The sequence below is a fragment of the Podarcis melisellensis genome (genome assembly GCF_964234715.1).
Source record: "Podarcis melisellensis genome assembly, chromosome: 9".
Taxonomy (NCBI): domain Eukaryota; kingdom Metazoa; phylum Chordata; class Lepidosauria; order Squamata; family Lacertidae; genus Podarcis; species Podarcis melisellensis.
In genome coordinates this window covers 33,686,427-33,699,952 of record NC_138541.1, presented here as the reverse complement: position 1 = coordinate 33,699,952, position 13,526 = coordinate 33,686,427, and the positions used below count along the sequence as shown (strand labels likewise).

Sequence of the window (13,526 nt, the reverse complement as noted above, 5' to 3'; positions counted from 1 at the left end):
GTGTTATGTAGATGTCTCAAAGAGCAGGGTATAGATAGCAATGGTAAGACTGTGCACAAGTCCCCCAGAGCCAATCTGGGACCCAACCCAGTACTTTGGATAAGCTCCAATCTGACCCAGGATGCTTCACATTCAACCTGAACTGGATCTGAGCCCTAGAGCAAATTGGGAGCTGCCCCATCTGGGAAATGTGAAGTATAAATCAATATATAATAATTATAATGATAACCAGAGATTTAAACATTAGTCTGTGTCCCCTTCTCCTTATTCTCCCCCTTCCCCAACACATGTTTAATGATGACTGATATGAACCTGACTCGGGCCAATTTGGTTCGGCATCTAGGCTTTGGACAGATGGTTGTACAGCCCTAAGCAGTAGCCACTGGGAAAGCAAATCACCTCCCTTTATGTACCCCACTGTATAACACTTACCCTCACCTGGCTGATCCACCTGCAGAGCTGTTCCAGATAATGGGAACTGATTGTGTATATTTGACAGGCTCCCCTTTCAGACCTTCCTCCAAATGTGGGTTGCATGAGGAAGAGACTGGCATAGATCCATATGAGAGGCAGCCTCAGAATAAGCAAGCAATGGGTGAGGGAACCCACCCAGCCAGTCCACCAGCCCCTGCTGTTGAGAACAGGTGGACAAGTGCGAGGCTGGGCAGGCAGGCAGGCAGGTGCAGTGCTGGCCTTTCTTGTGCTTGCTGTGTGCAATGCCCACCTGGGAGCTGAGTGCCCGGTGCCAAAGGGAGCCTTTCTGCCATGCAGGCCCAGCAGCGCCTGCTGCTGCCACTGCTGCCTCCCTTTGGCCAGTCTCCAGCAGGCTTCTAAGGCTGGGGGCATCCTCTTTCTAGGCCCCTGGGGGGCAGCTCAAGGAGGCATCTCTATTTGATGTGGGGGGAATCTTAGAGACCAGCGGTGGTGGCAGCTGCTGCTCAGAGGACTCCCAAGGAGAAGAGAGAGGAAAGGAGGCTGAGGGAACACTCCACAAGGGAGGGTGTTCGAAAAGGGGTGAGGGGCTGCTGGCTCTGCAGGTAAGGGGTGACACAACTGGACTTCTGAGGCTCAGAGCACATTTCCCCATAGGTGAGCCACAAAAAGAATGCAGCTGGTCAAAGGAGCCATTGACTGAAAGAGGTTGAAAACCTTTAGGTTAAGGTGTCTCTATATTTTGAAGGCCATGGGACCAGAAATGATCAAAGAGTCCATGGTTGCTTGTTTATTTGCTGGCTTGCTTCTTTAGAGTGAAACTGCCAGACGGGCCTTGATGGATGAAGACAGTTGGGAGTGGTTTGCTTATTAACTGGCACTTTATACATTACACCTGTGTTCCATAGTCTGCATTGGTTGCCAATTGATTTTGGAGTGAGCATAAAGGACTTCATTTTGACCTGACATCACTCATGCAGCTTAGTTCCTGGCAAGTTTGCAGGAAACCTCTCATCTTGTTATCCAATGCTAGCTACCTTGTCCAAAAAGGTTTACATGCATTCCTGTCCTTCCAGTTTAAATTAGAGACTCAAGCAGGATATTTTTATTGATGGAATCTTATTCACGAAAAAGCATTTTGTCCTTCAGAAAAAGCACACCCTCTAACAAATAATTTTGCCACATCCAGCAGAGGACTTAAAATATATTTTAAGCATGAAAATGCATCTCCAAATCTAATTACATTGCTGAGAATAATGAGGTAATATTAAAACATGGAAGTCCATGTGTTAATATTACTTGTTATTTATTTGCTGATAAACAGTAACAATAATCCATTGTTCCATGTCTTGAACTGGAGAGCTCTGGAATGTAAGAGAAACATAGAAGCAAGTGAAATTCCTGAATTCCGTTTATCCATATTTTGGCAAACAATTTTTTGCTCCCACACTCACAAATATGATTCATGAGGCAAAACATGGAGTGGGGAAGTACAACAACTTGGAGGAACTGCAACCCAATTAGACAAATTTGTGAACTGTGAGCAGTTGATGATTTGGGGTACATTCGGATGTGGGGATTATTATGTTAGTTTTCCATGTTATAATGCTCTCCCAGTTTCTAACATACCTTTGAAGCTACATTCTTTGTTGCATTATGGAACAGTGGCTTTTTGATCGATATACTGTTGTGTCACACTAAATTTCATTCACACCAGTGGGCATGGTGTGACATAACAGTGGATGTCATTAGTCATGTTGCCACCCTTCATACAGACGTGCTTCTGTTCCCCCATGATTCATCTTTGAAAACGCTGGGAAAGAAGCATCATTCCAGAAACCTGAGGATGTGATGCAGCCAAAGGCTGTGGATTCCAAGGTAAGGATGGGGAGGAAATGATTCCCTCTTTGCTAGGTGTCACAGGGCAAGCTGACAGTAAATCACACTGTTGAAAGTTGGAGTTAACTCTTTATTAGCAAAACACAACCTTCACAAACTTGGCTGAGTATCAGGCCTAATGAGCACAGCAGCTCATCCCTGGTACTTGTAGGTATTACCCCAAGAATCAATCGCTTAGATTAAAAGTCTTGTCTCCCCACAGCTACCTAAGTCCCTTCCTCCCCAGGGCTTTCCACTAGCAATTGGAGACTGCACATGCATGCAGCCTGTCTCTGTTCTGCCCATTTCAGCCCTCTCATGGTTCTGGAAGACAGGGGGAAGGGGAGCTTATCACAGCAGGAGGGGAAGACTCCCATGACTCTTTACCAGCCTGACTCATCTCTGTCTCTTAGCCTCACAATCCTCTCACTCACCTGCTTCTGCTTCTGCCTCTTCAGCTTCTAAAAACTCCTCTTCGCCGCCTTTTCCCTCTGCTCCCTCAGACCACTCATTGTTGTCCCGCCACAACTCCCTGGGCTCTGAGACATCTTCCTTGGTGGTTCCCCAGCTGATTCTATTCCTCTGCATCCAGCCAGTCCATGACACTAGGTGAACCTTGGGTTTGAACCCAACACACGCACCCAGGCCCTACTGTCTAGCACTCACCCAAATTTTGCATGGTAGTCTTTAAAGAGCAGCCCCAGATTATCCCCAGGTCAGATGCATGATTGAGTATATAGATATATTTCTCCTCACTTTCCTTACCTGCCCAGACTCACAACCCCAATGGGCAACCAAACCACAACATTTCCAGGTGCTACAATAATTCAAGGAGCGGATGAAAAATGAGGCAACATAAAATCAATCAGTCACAGCTCCCCCTCCCCCCACAACCCCATCCCTTAGGGTGCAACTCTGACGTTATCTTTGCAGAAGGGGAGGTGGTGAGGGTAACTGCACCTCCACTATATAAGAGGGAATAATGCCTACAGTTTATTTCCATTGTTAGCATAAATTGTTATCTGAACTCTGGCTTTCTGAACTTGCTTTTAAACCTCTGGGCTGCTGGGCAAATGAATCAATATTGTGCTGTAAAAATTATTATCATCAACCAAAAGTATTTATAAATGTAAATGTGTAAGAAAAGTAATAGATGTCAGAAAAATTATAAAGTGTTTGGGAATAAAAGAGAGTGATCACAGTCCAGTGCTCTATCGTTAAACCTCTACATTTCTTTTCTTCCCATTTTATGGTTGATCATTTTCTTGTATTCATTTCTGGCATATTTATCTTCATATTTTCTCTTCTTCTTATGCACCAAACACCAGTCATGAATTCAGACATATGATTTCACATTGCAGTAATTAGATTGCAATCTACATTTTTCTTCCATATTTCTCATCTGTATTTCTTTAAAACAGCATGGCATAATCTCCATCTATTAAAAAACCCTCAAGCCCTCCCTTTGCACAGTACCCTAATCTAGAAATTATTGTGTAAAGATAATTGGGAAAATTATTAAAAGGTCAGACATTTATTGGTCCAATCTGTTCACTTGCTAAATACAAGTACAGCAGCCTGAGAAACTCACTTCCGTTTACTACATACAAATTATCTTCTTATTGTATAACACTTAGACATATTTCCTCACATACTGATTTCTAGCATTTGGTTAAATGACCATATTATATAATGAAGCATAGATAAGACACTGGTATAGGAGACAACCAAGATAGGCTTTATATCCTAATTTGCTCTTTTATGTGTTGTTATATGCTTACCTCTCTGCCTCTGAGTCACTTCTATTACACATAAGATGGATATTTGTCTGAAACAAAATGGAGGACTTTGGGGTATGTTTTCAAGATTTTTTGGGGTAGTCGTGTGTGTGTGAGAGAGAGAGATGAACAGAACTGTTTTTTAAACTTATAACTTAGAAATGTGTAGAGTAGGCCTGCAATTTACTCTGCGGTTACATCCCAGGGGTCCACACACAAAGGCAAAATTATGCAACCAGCCCTGCCATCCAAGGTCTTGTGAGATCTTGGATGGCTCCACAAGATACCACTGGAGCCTACCAGTGACCTTGTGCAATTGTCCCAGAGCCCTGTAAGTAAGGCACAGGGGTTTAAAAGCTGTTTCTGTAAAGAAATATCCTTCGGACACCCAATGATATCTCATGAGAACTTCAAGAGCCTGGTAAGCAAGGGTCTACTGTCTCCTATCCATCCATCATCTATCTATATCTATCTATCTATCTATCATCTATCTATCTATCTATCTATCTATCTATCTATCTATCTATCTATCTATCTATATCTATCTATCTATCATCTATCTATCTATCTATCTATCTATCATCTATCTATCTATCTATCTATCTATCTATCTATCTATCTATCATCTATCATCTATCTATCATCTATCTATCTATCATCTATCTATATCTATATATCTATATCATCTATATCTATAGTTATCTATCTATCTATCTATCATCTATCTATCTATCTATCATCATCATCATTATCTATCATCTATCTATCTATCTATCTATCTATCTATCTATCTATCTATCTATCTATCATCTATCATCTATCTATCTATCTATCTATCTATCTATCTATCTATCTATCATCTATCTATCTATCATCTATCTATCTATCTATCTATCTATCATCTATCTATCATCTATCTATCTATCTATCATCTATCTATCTATCTATCATCTATCATCTATCATCTATCTATCTATATCATTAAAAACAAACAATCTTTATTACGGTCCAGAGACCAACAAAACATTACAAATCAATACAGAACTCTATGAACTCTATCTATATCTATCATTTGTGATCTGCCTAAAGCTGTGAATGCATAAGAAAAATAAGTGTGAGTTGCAGACCTACTGTACTGTTGCACACCACCCCAATCTCAAAGTGGTGTGAAATTCCAGGGGTTCCAGACACTTACCCAGGTTAGGAATGAGGCACAGTGGAGACTGTGGTGTCTTTATCATATATGCTTTATATACACAACCTTGAATTCAAACAGAAATCAAGCATGGCTCAGGCTCTTTCTCCAGCCTGCTGCTTTTCCTGCAGTTCACATCATTGCCCAAGTCTCTAAACTCTGGCTTTCTCTGTTGAGGGAGGGGACCCCACCATTTGCCATCTTGCACCTAGCCCCTTAATCACCCATCACCTCACTAGGAAGCTAGCTTTGCTTGATTAGCTTTAAATGCTTGCTGGATCTAGGGAACAAAGGGGTCTGGTGTAGAGTTTAACACCCCAAACTCATAACAGTATGTGTAAGCTGTGTGGTTAATGTGGATAGCACCCAAGATCATAATTAGTTGTACCGTGCCCACTCTGAATTCCACCCATGCAGCTCTTTGTCAAAATGGTTTCTAAAACCCTGGAAGTCTTTTGCTGCTGCTTCTCCCTGCCCAGGTCTGCACTCAAGAGCTTTAAAGTCTTGATGCTTCTTAAAGTAAATTTCTGATTAAGCTGTAAGGGTTGCATAGACACATGTTTTGCTTAAAACAGGATGGCAAATCCTAAATCAGAGTCTAGAGGAGAATACTCACAACATCTAAATTTGTATTTTGGTTTTCCCAAATGGAAACCAGGGCATTTTGAGGAGACTGATGTCACTCTGGGGTGTGTGTGTGTGTGTGTGTGTGTGTGTTCACTGGGGCTGAGAAAGGATTTCCACACACTTCACATGTTAAAAAAATTCCCTGTGATGCCTACAGCAGATGGCTGCCACATTCCAGAGCAGCTCAAGTGACTAATTGCTTTAGAGAGGCTATTTACCTTTGATGAAGTTAAAAAGAATAATAATAAAATTAAACCCCACAGGCTACTTCACACTGATGTAAATGTATTTACTTCTAAAAATGTGTCCAAGCTGGGACCCTGATCTTTGAAGGGGAGTTCAACTCCATCCAATACATGTTTAATGTATCCCTTTGTCACCTGATGAATCACCCCTACCATCAACATTTCCACCATTTCTAGATAGATTTTTCTACATGATTCTTGCACTTTACCAGTTCTGAATGGCGGCAGTTGTGTAAAGTTTATTGTCCATCAAGTGACCATTTTCACTTCTTGGCCCCTGTAAATTTCTAAAGAAGACATTCCCTCTTTGTTCCTTAGCTTCACAGAATATTGTTTTTGCCCATAAATTTTATGGAACCCTCTGAGTCACACTGAGAGAATCTACGCAGGACTCGTTCAACTTTAATAAGTTTCACAGAAGCCTACTCATTGGCTGTGATTTCTTTTTTCCAACTTTGTCCCAATATGGTCTCTGTAGCTGTGTTTGTTTGTGTTTCATCTAGAGATGTAAATATGAATATGTGTATTCCGATTTTGGGGGGAAATGCATTTTGACATTTTTTGTTGTGAAAGCTTTCCTTTACTTAGCTTAAAAGGAGTGCACCTATTTGCCTTTTAGGGTACACTGTAGGATATATGTTATTCCTAAATGCTACCCATGGGTGGCCAGTTTTAAAAAATGCATATACAGGTAATGGTCCTACGGTGTTGAACAATGCTGCAAAGCATTTGCAACCACAGACACTGCTAAAAAAAGACTCATCAACCTCATCAAAAGCTGTAGAATATACAACAATAATAATTGTGTGAACAGAGAAATCAAAGATGCCCCGCTTTAAATCAGCACATAAAATGGGGGTGGGGGGGACTCAAGAGCTAGCCAAATCGGTTGAAGTATTTATCACCAGAAGAGCAGAGGGAGCCTGCAGGATTACTGATGATCACCTCAGGCTTGGCAGAGCAGCAGGAAATTTCTCCCAGTTTTCTACCCAGCAGGAAAACTAAATTTCATACGTTGGCAACCACTGCGTTCAACTCAAAGCTAATTGTTCCATGACAAAATAGCTGCAAGTATGAGACAGGAGGCAACAAAAACCATTCAGCACTAGTGAAATATTATCAGAATGTCACATGCTGGCAAGAATAATAATTTCTGTCACTTTCCCTGAATTTTAAGAAATAGCCTCACAATTTGAAAACACTCACAGAAGTTACAGCAATAATAATAATAATCTATCCCCTTCCCTGAATTTGACTGTTTAGTCATATTCAGATTTCTACTTTGGCTAAATGCTTAGGCATCTTCTGCCATAATAAAAGTGGCACTTGGTGTCTCTGCACTAAGATTTTATGAAATGTACAAATTTGGTTGTGATTTGATGAAAAAGCTCCCAGGTAAGGAATATATTGGCTGTTTCCAGATTACTGCCTTCGAGCAGGGGTCGGCAAGATTTACCTCTCCTGGGCCGGTTCACTCCAGCAGAGATCCCTCCGTGGGCCGAATCACTTGTGGCGTGAGCATGAGCGGCCGTGATTTCTAGCATCTGTGTCTGTGCAGACACAATTTCCAGCACCGTGGAAGCGAGTTCCCATGCCATGCCACACCCGTTTAGCACAGCGGGCGGCTCGGTTTGGGGGTGCCTCATGGACTGGTAAAACGACCCCCGTGGGCCGCTTGTGGCCCATGGGCCTTAGGTTGCCTACCCCTGCCTTAGACATAGTCATGTCCCAGGTCCCCAAAGCCTTGGATAGCAACTCATTTCCACTCAATGTATATTGTGTGCATGCATTCAAATGTGCTGTCCCTGTACCATAGAAATGCAGAATAAGCGCAAAATGGCTGCTCAAAGACTCAATGTGGAACCACCTCTCATAAGGCAGTGCTTTGGATGTGTCCCCTTTCAGTTTGTTGAACAGAAATCTATTAGCCACAGTACATTCTGGGCAACTTTCTGGGACCTGCATGCCAGTGGTGTAATGTTATTTACCTGTGTACAGTAGCATACTTTCTATACACACTTCTCTATCCTCCATGCAGGAAAGCAAGAGGCATTGTTGCAAGGATACATTCCAGCTAGGCAAAAACATTACAGGAGGGTGCAAAGAAGGGCTGGTGAAGGATGTGGAGGAGTGTGGCATATGAGACCTAAGGACATTATGCATTACTACTCTCTCAGGACTCATCAGGAATAGCATTTTGTTCTACCGTTAACTCAACCTTAACGTGAGTTTCTGTGTAAACATCAGGAGACAATGCAGTTAGTAGTCTGTCCCTTTCCCCCCAAATGCTCTGGAATACACTATATAAATGACAGTCACCAGAGGGACTTCCAGGCTTTGAGAGGACTCCCAGTTAAAGTATCCCCACCCCAAAATGAATGGTGAATGGTGTGAGGACAATGAGGTCTATTTATTATGTTGACTGTTTTCTTAAAAGAAAAACTGAACTAAATTTGCTCCTGTTTTTCATTCATTACAGATTAAATTGCCATTTCTGATAGCTGGCTTTCATGTGAGTCAGCAGTTAGAGGTTCCTTTCTGCCCCCAGTTTATCTGCCGTGCTGCTGACAAAAGTATGAAAATGAGCAAAAATAGGTAAGAGGTTGCCTTTTACTGTTATAACAGCGTGTATGCATTTGACTAACTAAGAAACCCTTACCATGCACACTAATGAGAGTTTGCATACATCTGTGTCCATAGAAATTGGTGCCATGGCATACCCTTTACAATGTTACATCTTTTAATTATTTTCTGTTGAAATAAATTCAATATGGCTTGGTCTCTCACCTCTAATTGGGCCATGGTTCTGATATATTCTCCACAGAAAACATTCTAAAACATTGCACTGCAATCAGCTACTAACATCCAAATGCTCTGTTTCGGTGACCTTTGATGCTGGGATAGGAATTTATGGCATAATTAGTCAGATAGGTATTTACTTATTTGACAGTAATGTCAAGATTTGAGCTCTGTGGTTATTGTGTGCTTTAAAAGGTTTAAAAATATATTTCTCCAGATAACTGTGCTACAGTTCCATGGATTTCATTATAATGGAATTGGTACCCCCTCCCTCCCATTTCAATTAAATATGGGATTCAGTTAAAAAGTTCACTTTTCTGGCAATTACTTTGTTGACGGTTGAGATTGCTAATCATGTTTACCTTCCAATTGGTTTCAGTCACTTAAAGGTAATAAAAGGTTGCCTAGGATCTATAGCCTTTTAGTGGAAATTCACACCTGAATCTGAGTCTGAAGAATCTGAGTCATAAAAAGCATGCTTGCTATTTTCAAATGTAGGAGCTTGGCACTATGCATTATGCAGTACATATCTAGGCATGTATATCAAAAGAAAATTCCACTCAGCTCAGTGCTTTTCCCAAATTAGTGTGGCTAGGATTCTAGCCTTAGGCTGTAATCTTTACCACACCTGGGTGTAAACCCCATTAAACATGGTAGGACTTACTTCTGAGTAAACATGCACAGGATCATACTGCATAGATCATTTGCCTATGGCAATAAAAGCCAGACGCAAGCAGCTAGCTCCATGTTGCCAGCTGTAGCTGCTCAAATTTAATATGCATGTCCAATAGTGGCAATTGTGAAATATGGTGTAGGAAACAAAGTGCAACTAAGTATTGGGATCTGATATATTTGCTGCGATATTCTCATAAAAACACAACCTTGGGTTTAATTCAAGACAGTTGGCATGCTGCCTCAGTGTCTCTTCCTGCTTGAAATTCTGTATTCCCCATTCATTATGAATGGGTATCTAAAAATGACCATCACAATTTGTACTTTTGGCCAAATTGGATTAAATTTATGGGCATAGGAGTCCTTCCAGAGTTGGTTACAACAAAGGTTCAGAGTCTTTATGTGGGAGAAAAAAAGGATTCACTTTCCTCCATAACCCCCAAGGAAGGTGGGGAGCAGGGGTTTGCCTCTAACTCTTTCTTACCTTAAAATAATTAAGAGGTGGCCAAGTGGTGTATTCTTGCAGAAACATTTTAAGAACTTTGCATCTTCATCCTGGACTTTTCTTTCTGGCCTCTTTGTTTCCCAATTGGCTTTTCATGTCTAAAATGTTGCCTACAGAGTTCTAAAGAGCTCCTTTTGCTTTGCTTTGTTTAAGCATAACAACATATAATTTTTTAAACATGTAAATGAAGCTTTTAACTTTTAAAAATATCCTCTGCTACTCTGATTTAAAAACTTTTCAGACAATATTTCAGATGGCCTTATTTCTTGCAAAGCCTTAAAGAAACAGAGAACTATAGAGCTATACATCACAGAAAAGGACAAAAATGGCAGGGGTCCTGAACCCTCATGGGAAGACAGCTGAAACACACTGATTCCCTCATTATTTGGCCAAAACACAATACCCCCTACCAGTAGAAGCCATGGACACTATGTTCCACAATCTAAGAGCCACCACAGTTTGTACGAAGTTTGCATTGTAGTCTGAGATGTAGAAAATATATGATAGAATTCTACAGAATAATCTGCCTCTGAATCAAACTAGTGTAGTTTCCAGTAGAACTTTTGAGTCTCCTGTTTTTGCAAATTATTTGGTTTCATGGTCTTTAAACCTGGGTTAGTGGAAATGGTATTTCTTGCCACTAATGCTTTCAGATATAAGTTTGGTTGCGGTTTCTTTATATATAGGTTTTATGGTGCCTATTATTTCATAATAAAGAAATTCCCATGGGGTATTTGGCTGGCATTCTGCTCATGATTTCCCAGCTTTGCTACAATGCTTGAGTGCACAAGCAGCAAGCAGAGAACTGCTGTTACATTATATGGGATATTTCTTGTTGCTGGATTGAGCAAGCACAAGCAAATGCAAAACACTTCTAGCTGTGTTTAGGCATATCGTGCATTGGCTAAGGGTGCCCATGACAAGCTAATTTATCTGGGGAAAGAGCAAGACACAGTGAAGAATATGTTTCATCTTCTAAGCTGACAAGATGGATGCTTAAAGCATTATGAAAGCAAAGAAATGGGTCACCCTGGAACAAATCTACCTTCACCTTTCTTTTCTAGGCATAGTTATCCTAGACTCCATTTCTGTAGCATCTGCAATATGTGTTTTCATGCAGCGTTTCCAATACAGTTTCCAATACAGTTTCATGCAGTTGTTGTAGACTTGGCTTCTTACATTGACACACTTCTGTCTTACATAGAGGGGTGGAAGGAGAGAACAATAGTTTTGTATGTTTGAATGAAGCGGGTATTGATGGTGTTTTCTCTCTCCTGAAAAGTACGTTCATGGCTATGCCACAATCCTTTTGTCAGATGAATCCTCCCCCCACTCTTTCTGTCCACAAGCAGAGATAAGTAAACAGGGCTGCAATCAGAAATAACTCGCCTAGTGGTGGAGCACTGCAGTAAAAGCCTCCTGGTGGCAGCATTTCTGCTACATCTTAGGACAGAGAGGGACAAGGTTGTGGTTGAAGCTGTGCAGATGTATCTGCAGAGCCCTTCCACACCCACCTATGTGCTACCAGCTTTGACCTCACCCCCATCTTGAGCCTTCCCCTTGCAGTTGGTGACAGTGGTACTGTTACCATGAAGCTACTGCTGTGACTCTACCCCATCAGAGAAGCTGCTCCTAGCTGCAAGCCTATACCCACTCATCTGGGGCTAAGCTCCACTGAACTCAGTGGGAGCTACTTTTGAAAAGACAAGTATAGGATTGCACTGTAAATCATAATAACATAGGACCATTGGTCCATCTAGTTCAATATTGTTCACATTGATGAGGATTGAGGGACACTTTCTACATCCCTTCATTGGGAGAACTGCCCATTTTATTTTTATTCTCTGCTTCCTGTTCCTGAACCAGTTGCTGATCCTAACAAATCAGTGCTTGGTTAAGGAAGAAGAGTAGAAATAAATGGACAGTTCACCCAAATAAGGGATATAGAAGTTGGAGTCCCCAAGGATCAGTATGGAGGTCTGTACTTTTCAACTTGTTCATCAATAATCAAGACTTGGGGTCAGCAGTGATTTAATTGCTGGTGATATCAAATTGTTGAGGGTGGTTAAAACAAAAAATTTAAAATGATTGTTGGGAGCTCCAGCAACTAGATGATTCACCCACTCTTGAATATTCACATGACTGAACTTGCTTGATCCATGCAGAGATTCAAGAGGTAATAGAGTCGGGGCCCAAAGGCATTGCTGTTTTTTGAGCATATGAAAAGCTAGAAGCTGGTCTTGAGACTTTCTATAGGCAAATAAACCATTGGGGCTCATTTTCTCATGGCTGCTAGCCTTGCTTTTAAGGAGCTGGGACCATGACAGTTTTTATTGGATAAGTTACAATTCAAAAACACAGCAGGAATAGATGTTGTAATTCACCCATGATTTGTAAGCACCTGATGTATTATATTAATCAGTCACATCTATGTAAATGTGTGTACACAAAGATTTAGTGCCACCTCTTACAATGTAGTATAGAATTTAATTTTTAATTTTTTTTGCTTGTTTAATATAAATGGAAATAAGAAAGTCTTGACATTAACAGTAGCTTAGCAAATCTATTTTCAGAGAAAGCTTTGATTTGCAATACTGTGTAAATCACTCATTGTTCTTTGAAAGCTATTTCTTCAGCATGAGAGGGTAATATTAAATGGTGATGGAAACTAGAATATAATCATCTCGGCCATTGAGTTATCTCAGATTTTCCAGATGATGCTAATTTCCTAGCAAAGAGGCTACAGGAATGCAAACAAGGCTAGAAGCTACGCAGAGCAATATCCGCCGTTTTACCCTTTAGAAGAGAGATTAGAGAAAAGTGCAAATAAAAGGAAAATCAACTTTAGTATATTAGCAAAATGCCTGTCATTATGATGGGTGAAAAGGGCCAGAAGATCACAGGGAGCTCACGGACTGGTATTAGCTTTGACACTAATCCTATTTGATCATTCAACAACAGGAGAGTGGAGAATGAAGTTACACTCACTTGCCCTTGTCCTGTGCCTCTGTCCGATACTGCCTATGGGATGAGGACCTGTCTGGAGCAGGACAGCGTCCTGAAATATACATAATGTGTCCTCATCAGCTGTAAATCTGGACACTCATGGTTCTAATACAACCTCCTGTTAACTCATGGACAGCCTTATGGAGAGGCCAGCATAGGTTCCAGAAGTGGGGGTAAGTCATGCAAGTGTAGCCCCTTCCTCATGTGAGTATCATTGTGGAACAGGGCAATTGTCACCCCTGTGGCAAAATTGAGGGAATGCCTTGTCAGAGGCAGTAGACCAGGCTTCCTCAAACTCAGCCCTCCAGATGTTTTTTGCCTACAACTCCCATGATCCCTAGCTGGCAGGACCAGTGGGCAGGGATGATGGGAATTGTAGTCTCAAAACA

The 13,526-nt window shown here is 41.2% G+C and overlaps 1 long non-coding RNA gene across 1 annotated transcript in view; it reads left to right on the top strand.

Annotated features, from left to right (window-relative positions):
- The window catches only part of LOC309378287, a 237,180-nt gene that overhangs the window by 60,021 nt on the left and 163,633 nt on the right, over positions 1-13,526 (top strand). The window contains exon 2 of the long non-coding RNA XR_014171998.1: positions 8,635-8,750. This is a non-coding gene — a long non-coding RNA (uncharacterized lncRNA). The remainder of the gene's footprint in view (positions 1-8,634; positions 8,751-13,526) is intronic.